Source organism: Bison bison, unplaced genomic scaffold (genome assembly GCF_000754665.1).
Source record: "Bison bison bison isolate TAMUID 2011002044 unplaced genomic scaffold, Bison_UMD1.0 scf7180017864373, whole genome shotgun sequence".
NCBI lineage: Eukaryota > Metazoa > Chordata > Mammalia > Artiodactyla > Bovidae > Bison > Bison bison.
The window spans coordinates 8,538,497-8,548,881 of NW_011494945.1; the positions used below are offsets into that span (position 1 = coordinate 8,538,497).

The window sequence follows — 10,385 nt, forward strand, 5'->3', positions numbered from 1 at the left end:
ATGAACATTGGGGTACATGTGTCTCTTTCAATTCTGGTTTCCTCAGTGTGTATGCCCAGGAGTGGGATTGCTGGATCATAAGGCAGTTCTGTTTCCAGTTTTTAAAGGAATCTCCACACTCTTCTCCATAGTGGCTGTACTAGTTTGCATTCCCACCAACAGTGTAAGAGGGTTCCCTTTTCTCCACACCCTCTCCAGCATTTATTGCTTGTAGAGTTTTGGATAGCAGCCATTTTGACTGGTGTAAAATGGTACCTCATTGTGGTTTTGATTTGCATTTCTCTGATAATGAGTGATGTTGAGCATCTTTTCATATGCTTGTTAGCCATCTGTATGTCTTCTTTGGAGAAATGTCTGTTTAGTTCTTTGGCCCACTTTTTGACTGGGTTGTTTATTTTTCTGGAATTGAGCTACAGGAGTTGCTTGTATATTTTTGAGATTAATTATTTGTCCATTGCTTCGTTTGCTATTATTTTCTCCCATTCTAAAGGCTGTCTTTTCACCTTGCTTGTAGTTTCCTTTGTTGTGCAGAAGCTTTTAATTTTAATTAGGTCCCATTTGTTCATTTTTGCTTTTATTTCCAATATTCTGGGAGGTGGATTATAGAGGATCCTGCTGTGGTTTGTGTCAGAGAAACACTAACCTTTAAATACTAGATTTATTTTTGGTGTAGTAGGGAGAAAGTGAATACAGAAAAGTATGTGGGGAGTTATAATCACCTGGATTTTCATAATTAGGATAAATGTTAGCATTTTGCCATATTTGCTTCAAATCAATGTTTTTAAAAATTTGTTTTATTATTATTATTTTTAATTTTTGACCTTGAAAATGCCTTTAAAAGTCCCATGGGATCCTCTCTCAGGTCCCATTTTCCTCCCATACTCCTAGGAGAAATTATTATAAAGAATTTGGTATGTATCCAATCCATGCGAAGTTAATGCATACAATAATTTATTTACTTTGACATCTATGAGTATTCTATTATACAATTACACCTCAATTTATATGCCTAATTTCCTGCTGATGGACTTCTAGTTTTTTTCCAATTACCCTGCTGTGAGCAATGTTGACATGAACATGCTAGTCTGTGTTTCACTGAGCACTTTTTTTCCAGGGTTTATACCTAGACATGGAGTTGCTGGGCCACGGGGATATGTTCATTTTCAGCCCTACAAGATAGCTAAAACTGATTATTTTAGTCAATTAATTTACTCTGACCACATGTGTAGCTTGAAACAACAAGTAATATTATTTGTTGTGTGTGTACCAATTTCTAGGACTGTGGAGCAAATTACTGCAAAATACAGTGGCACAGAGCAACTGTTGATTATGCTCACAGATTCTGGGCAAGGCGCAGAGGTGTCTGGGGCCTCAACTGAATGAAGCAAAAGCTGAGGCTAGTGGAATCATTCAAAGGCTAGTTCACTCACATGTCTGGTAGTCAATGCTGGCTCTTAGCTAAGGGAGGCCCTAGCTGGGCTGTTGGCCTGAACATCTCCATGAAACCTCTCCATGTGACCTGGGCTAAATCATGACACAGTGGCTAGGTTCCAAGGGTAAGGAGAGATGGGAAGAGAGAGAGAATGAACTAGGCAGAAGCTGTGTCATCTTTTAAGACCTACCCTTGGAAGTAATGCAGTCACTTTGCATCCTATTCATTAGAATCAACTCATAAAAGCTGGCCCCTTTTTAAGGGGTGGGAACAGAGGCTCCTTCCTAGCTCTCTATGGAGAAATGTCAAAGTCATACTGTAATAAAAGCATGGGGGGGTGAGAAATATACTGGTGCAGCCATCTTTGGAAATCTGCTACATTGTATTTTTGTTTTTTCTTTTTTATAGTAAAATGTTATTTTCTGCTTATAAAAGTAATACTAATTGCAGAGAAAAATTCAGAAAAATGCAGAAGGGTATAAAGAAGAAAATAAAGCCTATCAATTATCCCATCATCCAGAAATAGCCTGAGTTAACATTTCTTATGCATGTACACACATTTTTTGGAAAGTAAAAATCAGATCATAGTATACATACTGCATCTTCATTTAGCAAAATATCACTGACCTTTTCATCGTCAATCAATAGAGCTCTACACCATCATTTAAACAATGATACCTTCCATTATATACTGCCTTCATTTATCCAGTTTCCTCTTTATGGACACTTAGGTCATTTTAAATTTTCACTATTTGTATGTCTTTAAAGTATATATAAATGGTATTATACTGAATGAAATATTAAATATTGCTCTTACCCACTAAAATTATATTTTAAAGAGCTAAGTTAGTATGGATAGTAATCATTCATTTTAACATCTGTAAGTTAAAATTCTGTTATTCAGTTATAGAGTTATATTACAGTTTATGCATCTAATTTTCTGCTGATGAACTTTTAGGTTTTTCCCAGTTATGCTACTACAGACAGTGTTGAATGAACATGCTGTCATGTCTCGTATTTTTCCTAGTGTATTTTTGTATTTATACCTAGTCCTGGCATCTCTGGGTCATGAGGTCTTCTCATTTTCAGCTATACTAATAGCATAGCCATTAGTCACATGATTATTTTAGTCATGTGACTCATTGCCATCGACTGTTGGATGGATTTCTGAGGTTTCTCGGCAAGGTCTGGCATTTATTAGAGTCAGCGTGCCACTTCAGTTCTAGATGCATGCCCATGGACGGTGGGTGACCGGAGTGAATGATTTATAATCACATGCAAGAATGCAGAGTAGGCAGAGCTTTGATAATATTTTTGTTATATAGTATTTCAGTGTTTTGTTTGAAAATATTTTTAAAATGTCAGAAATATGAAGGTGTCATGCCTCTTTCATTTATTCAAGAAATATCTTGCCAAATATGAGTTAAACAACACTTTTTTATGCACCTTTAGCATAAAATCACTAAAACTGGTCTAAATAAACCTCAGAAACAGATGGTGTGAAGTCCTCTAGAAAAGTGACTTTATATTGGAACAGAAACACTACTGGTCAGAGACCAGTTATAACTGGTTTGACTCCGAAGATTTTTCCTGTTCTCTTGGTTCCTTTTGAACAATATTGCTGAGTTTGATTGCAAAGGGGGAACTTCATCAAAGTCATCTGGTTCCTTGGATCACATTACATAGGATCCTAAGATCCTAACCTGTGTTCACAATGGTACCTTTTGTCTATAAACCTCAGTACATATTTAAATGGATATTACTGGAAGGTATTTATCTGCTTACAAATGGCTTAGTGTTTTTTTCTTTTACATTGTGGCTTATTACAGAGTATTGAATATAGGTTCGCTATGCTATACAGTAGGACCTTGTTGTTATCCATTCGATATGTAATAGTTTCTATCAGCTCATCCCAGACTCCCAAGTCATCCTCTCTCACCCTCTCTCCCCCTTGGCAACTGCAAGCTTTTCGCTATGTCTGTGAGTTTGTTTCTGGTTTGTAGATAGGATCACTTGTGTAATATTTTAGATTCCACATATAAGTGATGTCATATGGTGTTTGTTTTTCTCTTTTGGACTGACTTCACTTGGTGTGATACCCTCTAGGTCCATCCTTGTTGTTGCACATGGCATTATTTCATTCTTTTTTATGAGTCAGATTCCATTGTTTATATTACCACGCCTTCTCTATCCATTCTTCTGTCGATTGACTTTTGTTTCTTCTATGTCTTGACTATTGTAAATAATGCTGCTATGAACATAGGAGTGCATGTATCTTTTTGAATTATAATTTTGTCCAGATATATGCAGATGGCTTAGTGTTTTGATTTTCTGGCAAGAAGTTGGCATTATTTCTCTTCTCTCCTGATCAGGTTCTATACTAAGCAACTGTACTAGATACAGGTTTTTTTTTTTTTTTTTACATAGTGAAAACTTTTATATTTGGAATTAGCCAGCTGGACTCAGTTTAGATGATCCCAATTTTGTCGACAACATCCAAAGCATCATAGTCAGGAGCCAGTTGAACATATGCCTTCTTCTCTCCATCAGGCCTGATCAGAGTATTGACCTTAGCCACGTCAATGTCATAGAGCTCCTTCACAGCCTGTTTAGTTTGGTGCTTGCTGGCCTTGACATCCACAATGGATACCAGTGTGTTGTCTTCCATTTTCTTCATGGCTGACTCGGTGGTGAGGGGGAATTTGATGATGGCATAGCGGTCAAGTTTGTTTCTCCTGGGGCGCTCTTCTGAGGATATTTGGGCTGCCTCCTGAGCCGCAGGGTTTCGGGCCGCCGGAAGGTGGGCGACGTCCAGATCTTTTTTTTGTGGCTGTGGACACCTTTCAACACTGCTTTCTTGGCCTTCAAAGCCTTTGCTTTGGCTTCAGCTTTAGGAGGGGCAGGGGTTTCCTTCTTCGCCTTCGGTTCCATCTTCATGAAAACGCTAGATACAGTTTTTAAGTGTAGTAGTTGTCATATAATCTAGTGCCAGTTAAAATTTTGTTTTATATTTGCTACAATTCCTTTCTTGAACCTCAGTGTAAGATAAACCGAAATCCTACTCTTTGTTTCTGCTTGTGTTCAAATTTTAAAAGAAAAGGGAACAGGGCTACTTTTAGATTGTAGTTTCTATTTGGAGTGGAAATATTTCCACTGTTTTGTACTAGCCCTGGGAAAGAAACCAGATTGCCTCTGGCTAAGGGTTCTTGGTTAACCAAGTGAATCCTCTCAGATTTTGGGTCCCTGGCATGCATGACTGAGCCACTAGAATCTATGAGCAGCTAGCTTCTGGGAGTGAAATAGGGCTGCTGAAAAAATGTGAAGCAAAATTCCAACATGGAAAATTACCCCACAAAGAACTGACTTGTAACTTAAGATATGATGTCACCACCTAATTTTCTATAATTGCATTTGCTATTGACCCTGTATAAGGATCCTCTTTGATGTTTTTAAGTGTTCTGCTCTCTCTCTCTTTTTAAAAAGACTTTTCCTGGGCTTCCTTGGTGGTTCAGTGGTTAAGAATCTGCCTGCCAATGCAGGAGACACGGATTCAATCCCTGATCTGGGAAGATCCCACATGCTGCAGAGTAAATAAGCCCGAGCACCACAACTGTTGAGCTTTGCCCTAGAGCCTGGGAGCCACAGATACCAAGCCCATGTGCCTTTCCTGAAGCCTGTGAGCCCTAGAGTCCCCACTCCACAACAGGAGTAGCCACCGCAGTGAGAAGCCTGCACACACAGCTAGAGAAAAGGCCTGCAGGGCAATGAAGGCCCAACAGCCAGAAATAAATTAATGAAATTATTTAAAAAAAGGTTTTTCCTACTTTGTGAAAAATGATTACAAATAAATATGATTGAAGATCATAAACTATAAAAGCAACCATGAAGAATGACCTCTAGGAAGCTCTGCTTATCGCAAAACTTGTGTTTCAGAGTCATTCTTGAATGACTCATCATAAAAGCAAATTTCCCAGACAATATTAATAAAGACAAATCTTGAGGAAATCAAAATAAACAAATTCTTTTTTAATAGAAAATAAATTTTATTGTGAAATATGTTTAACATAAAATTTGCCATCTTAAGCACTTTTAAGCTCACAGTTCTGTGGCAGTAGGTACATTTTACATTGTTCTACAGCCATCACCATCATCCATCTCTAGAACCTTTTCATCTTGCAAATCTGAAACTCTATCCATTGAACAAGAACTCACTACTCTGCCCTCCAACCCCTGGCAACCACCATTCTACTTTCTGCTATGAATTTGAGTACTGTAGATCCTCGTATAAGTAGAATCATATTATATTTGTCCTCTGCTGACTCTCTTATTTCATTTAGCATAATGTCCTCAAAGTTCATCCATGTTGTACATGTATCAGAATATCTTTCCTTTTTAAAGCTGATAGTCCATTGAACATATAGGCCACATTTTGCTTATCTATTTATCCATCGATGGACACTTGAGTTGCTTCTTCTTTTGACCAACAACAAATAATGCTGTTGTGAGGACTGTGTACAAATATCTGTTGGAGTTCCTGCTTTCAAATCTTTCGGGTATATACCCAAAGTGGAAGTGGAAATCCTAGATCATATGGTAATTCTATGTTTAATTTTTTGAGGAATCACAATACTATTTTCCATAGCGGCTGTATCATTTTACATTCCCACCAATAGTACACAAAGGTTCCAATTTTTCCACATCCTTGCTAACACTTATTTTCTGTGTGTTTTAATAATAGTAATTCTAATAAGTGTCAAGAGTCGTGAACATATTTAATGTCAACACATGTATAGTTATCCTCTTGAAAGACATTTATTTTTTCACTGTGAAAACAAAGCTATGATCAATAAAATCTTTGTGGTTGTGATTGACTGTAAGCTTGTATTATATTACCAAAAGTTGAAGTACTGGATTAAAGGTATATATATTTATGGTGTTTGCTGCCATTTACACTCTGAGAGTTTCTAATTGTTGCATACTAAACAAGACCAGCTATTACCAAAAATTTTTTTTATTTTGCCAGTATGATGGTCAATAAGTGATATCTCATTGCTTTTCTTATATTCTTTAAGGGACAGAGTTAATATCTTTTCATCTTTTTACTTCAGCCCTCAGTCAAATGGATTGAAAATTGCTGATGAGCAGCTTCCCAGGGAAAACTGGGGTTTCATTACCAAGATAAGGATGGATATATATTGCATAAGCAAAAGCAGCATATTTTTATAGTTTAATTTTCACTTCTGAGTCATCTAGAATTTATTTTAATGGCTTCATTGTTTCAAATGGCTAGCTGGTTGTCCCAACATTGTTCACAGAGTAGTCCCTCTTTTCCCCAATGATTTTAAATGCTATGTCTATTATATTTTCAGTTGTATGGATTTGGATTTGACTCTTTTGGAGTATGCATTTTGTTCTATTTGTCTGTCAGTTCTTATGCTAGGAGTACATTGCTTTACTTATATAGCTATAGCTTTATATTTCAGTTGCCCATGGGACAAGCCTGCTCATTTTTTCTTTTTTTCCTCCCCAGAAATTTCTCACTAGTCTTACATGTTTATTCTTCTAGAGAAGTAATTCTCAGTGTTGGCAGCACATCATAATCACTCAAAGAGCTCTAATAAACACTTGGTCCTGCACTCAGAGGTCCTAATTTAATTGCTTTGGGATTCATCCTGGGAAAAGAGAGTTGTGAAAACTCTTCAGATGATTCTAACATGTAACCAAAGTTGATGATGATTCAAGATGAAATTTAAGACTGCTTGGTTCCATTTCTGTTATGATTTTGGTGTGTTTTTTATTGCAAACTGAAAGTGAAAGTCGCTCAGTCGTGTCTGACTCCTTGTGACCCCATGCACTGTACAGTCCATGGCTTTCTCCAGGCCAGAATACTGGAGTGGGTAGCCTTTCCCTTCTCCAGGGGATCTTCCCAACCCAGGTCTCCAGCATTGCAGGCAAATTACTAACCAGCTGAGCCTGTATTGTATTGAATAATAGATTAATTTAGAGGTAATTGACATCATTGTAATAGTATGTCTATTATAGACTCAGTTACAGTTATTTGGTTGAAAAAAATCAGAAGCAAATTTTTACTGACTTAAAGAAAAAATGTAACATAAGGAATTCCTGAAAGGATGTGGAGGGGCTAACAGATGTGAAGAAAAGCTGAAGGACTGGATTTGGGCATAAAAAGAGCTATAGTACTTATAGTGATCTGCAGCTCCACTCAAATTCCTCAGATCCACCAGCTTTCTGTCCGAGGCTCAGTTTTCAGATTCTGGAGAGAATTCAGTGATCCTCGCTTGGATAACTTGTTTACCCCTTGGCTGAAAAAGGGCTAGACACATAGATAACAGGCATAACAAGTCTGCACACAGTGGGACAGGAAACCCACAGAAAGTGAAAGTGTTAATCATTCAGTTATATTCGATTCTTTGCAACCCCATGGACTGTAGCCCACCAGACTTCTCTGTCCATAGAATTCTCCAGGCAAGAATACTGGAGTGGGTTGCCATTACCTTCTCCAGGGGATCTTCCCGACCCAGGGATCGAACCCCAGTCTCCCACATTGCAGGCAGATTCTTTACTGTCTGAGCCACCAGGGAAGCCACAGAATAGGAAGCAGTTGTTCCAGAAACAGAAGCCTGGATGTTCTGGGGGACAAAGGCAGTAACAATGACAACAAGGGCGACAGAAATATGTGTGCAGTACACCCATGTTGGAGAAGGCGATGGCGCTCCACTCCAGTGCTCTTGCCTGGAAAACCCCATGGACGGAGGAGCCTGCTGCGCTGCAGTCCATGGGGTCGCTAGGAGTCGGACACGACTGAGTGACTTCATTTTCACTTTTCACTTTCCTGCATTGGAGAAGAAAATGGCAACCCACTCCAGTGTTCTTGCCTGGAGAATCCCAGGGACGGGGGAGCCTGGTGGGCTGCCGCCTATGGGGTCACGCAGAGTCGGACACGACTGATGCGACTTAGCAGCAGTAGCAGTGTTTCTTGTTGTTTTATGATTTTCTTAATTTGTACACTACTTATTTTGTTTATTTATAAGTGTCTTATGCATTTTGTTTCTATTGTGAATACCATCTTTTTTTTAACTGATATTGTCAACATATAAGAAAGCTTAGTGTTTAAAAAAAATTTCAGTTTTACTGAGGTATAATTGAGAAAGCTTTGTGTTTAATGTTAATTTGACCACCTAATAGAACTCTCTAATGGTTTTAATACCTTTGCGATTCAACCTGCCATGTTTTTCAGATAGATAGTAACATCTGAAAAATGATAATTTTGTCTGTTTCCAATATTTTGCACCTCTTTTTTTCCCATTTCTGGTTGTTTGACAAGGACTTCTACAAGATTAAATCATAGACAACTTTAGCTTATTCATTATATTTATGGAAATAATTCTTATATCTAATTATTAAATGTGACACTATTTTGAATATATAATTTGTCGTGTTTAAGACATCTTTGTGTCACTATTTTTTAAACTTTGGTTTTAATTGTCAATTGAGCACAATATTGTTGTTGTTGTTTAGCTGCCAAGATGTGTCCAAGTCTTTGGTGACTCCATGGACTATAGTCTACCAGGCTCCTCTGTCCATGGAATTTCCCAGACAAGAATACTGGAGTGGGTTGCCATTTCCGTCTCCAGGAGATCTTCCTGACCTGGGGATCAAATTAATCAGCAATTGATGTGGAATTTTTTAAATGACTTTTGGAATCTCTTAATGATGTGGTTTTTTACCTTGAAAAACTATGATGATGAATTTTATTAATAGAATTTGTATGCTGAACCAGCTTTACATTTTTGAAATGCACTGTACTTGGTTTGGTATACTATTCTGTTAATCTAATGCTGGATTCACTTGGTAATGTTTTACAGAAGATGCTTGCATCAGTATTTATACTTAGGGTGTTTTGTAATTGATTTGTAATTTTTGCCCTTTGTTTTCAGCACTATGCTGGCTGTCAAAAATACTTGGAAGGCTTGCATTCTTTTACTATGTGCTGGAATGATTTAAATAGCATCGATAGAAATGCTCTTGATGATTTCAAGGAATTCACATGTCAAATCATCTGGACCTGGAACTTTTTAAAATGCTTTGTCAAGATTCTCCATTCATCCCACCATTACTCAATGGAATAAAATTTAATAATTCATATATTCCTAGAAAATTCTTAGCTGCCTTCAGGTTTTATATATATTAGTAACGTTAAATGAAGTATCCACTGACAAATATCTTTAGTTTCCTTTGTATCCGTGTGTGTGTTTTTTTTTTTTTTCTGTCTTTCTAATTTTTTGTACTGGGGAAGAATCTAACTTAAATGTTACCAGTATGTCCTGCTGCTGCTGCCAAGTCACTTCAGTCGTGTCCGACTCTGTACGACCCCATAGACGGCAGCCCACCAGGCTCCCCCATCCCTGGGATTCTCCAGGCAAGAACACTGGAGTGGGTTGCCATTTCATTCTCCAATGCAGGAAAGTGAAAAGTGAAAGTGAAGTAGCTCAGTCGTGTCCGACTCTTTGCGACCCCATGGACTGCAGCCTACCAGGCTCCTCCATCCATGGGATTTTCCAGGCAAGAGTACTGGAGAGTATGTCCTACTGAAGGACTATTTTTGGTGGATCTCTTGTAAATGATGTTTCTTGCAAGGTTGTTTAAAATTTTACTATATGCCTTTCTCCATATTAATTTATAAAAGTATGGGGTTGGCCAAAAAGTTCATTCAGGTTTTCTGTAACATGGAAAAACCTGAACTAACTTTTTGGCCAACCCAATAGCATGTTCTAAGTTGCTCAGTCATGTCCAACTCTTTGCTATGTCCAACTCTTTGCCAACTCTTTAACCCTATGGACCATAGCCCACCAGGCTCCTCTGTCTATGGGATTTCCAAGGCAAGACTACTTGAGTGGGTTGCCATACTCTCCTCCAGGAGATCTTCCCAACC

At 38.0% G+C, this 10,385-nt stretch overlaps 1 pseudogene; it reads right to left on the reverse strand.

Moving 5' to 3' along the window:
* Nucleotides 1-3,899: 3,899 nt before the first annotated feature.
* LOC105000682 lies at nt 3,900-4,369 on the reverse strand (annotated as a pseudogene).
* Nucleotides 4,370-10,385: the final 6,016 nt, after the last annotated feature.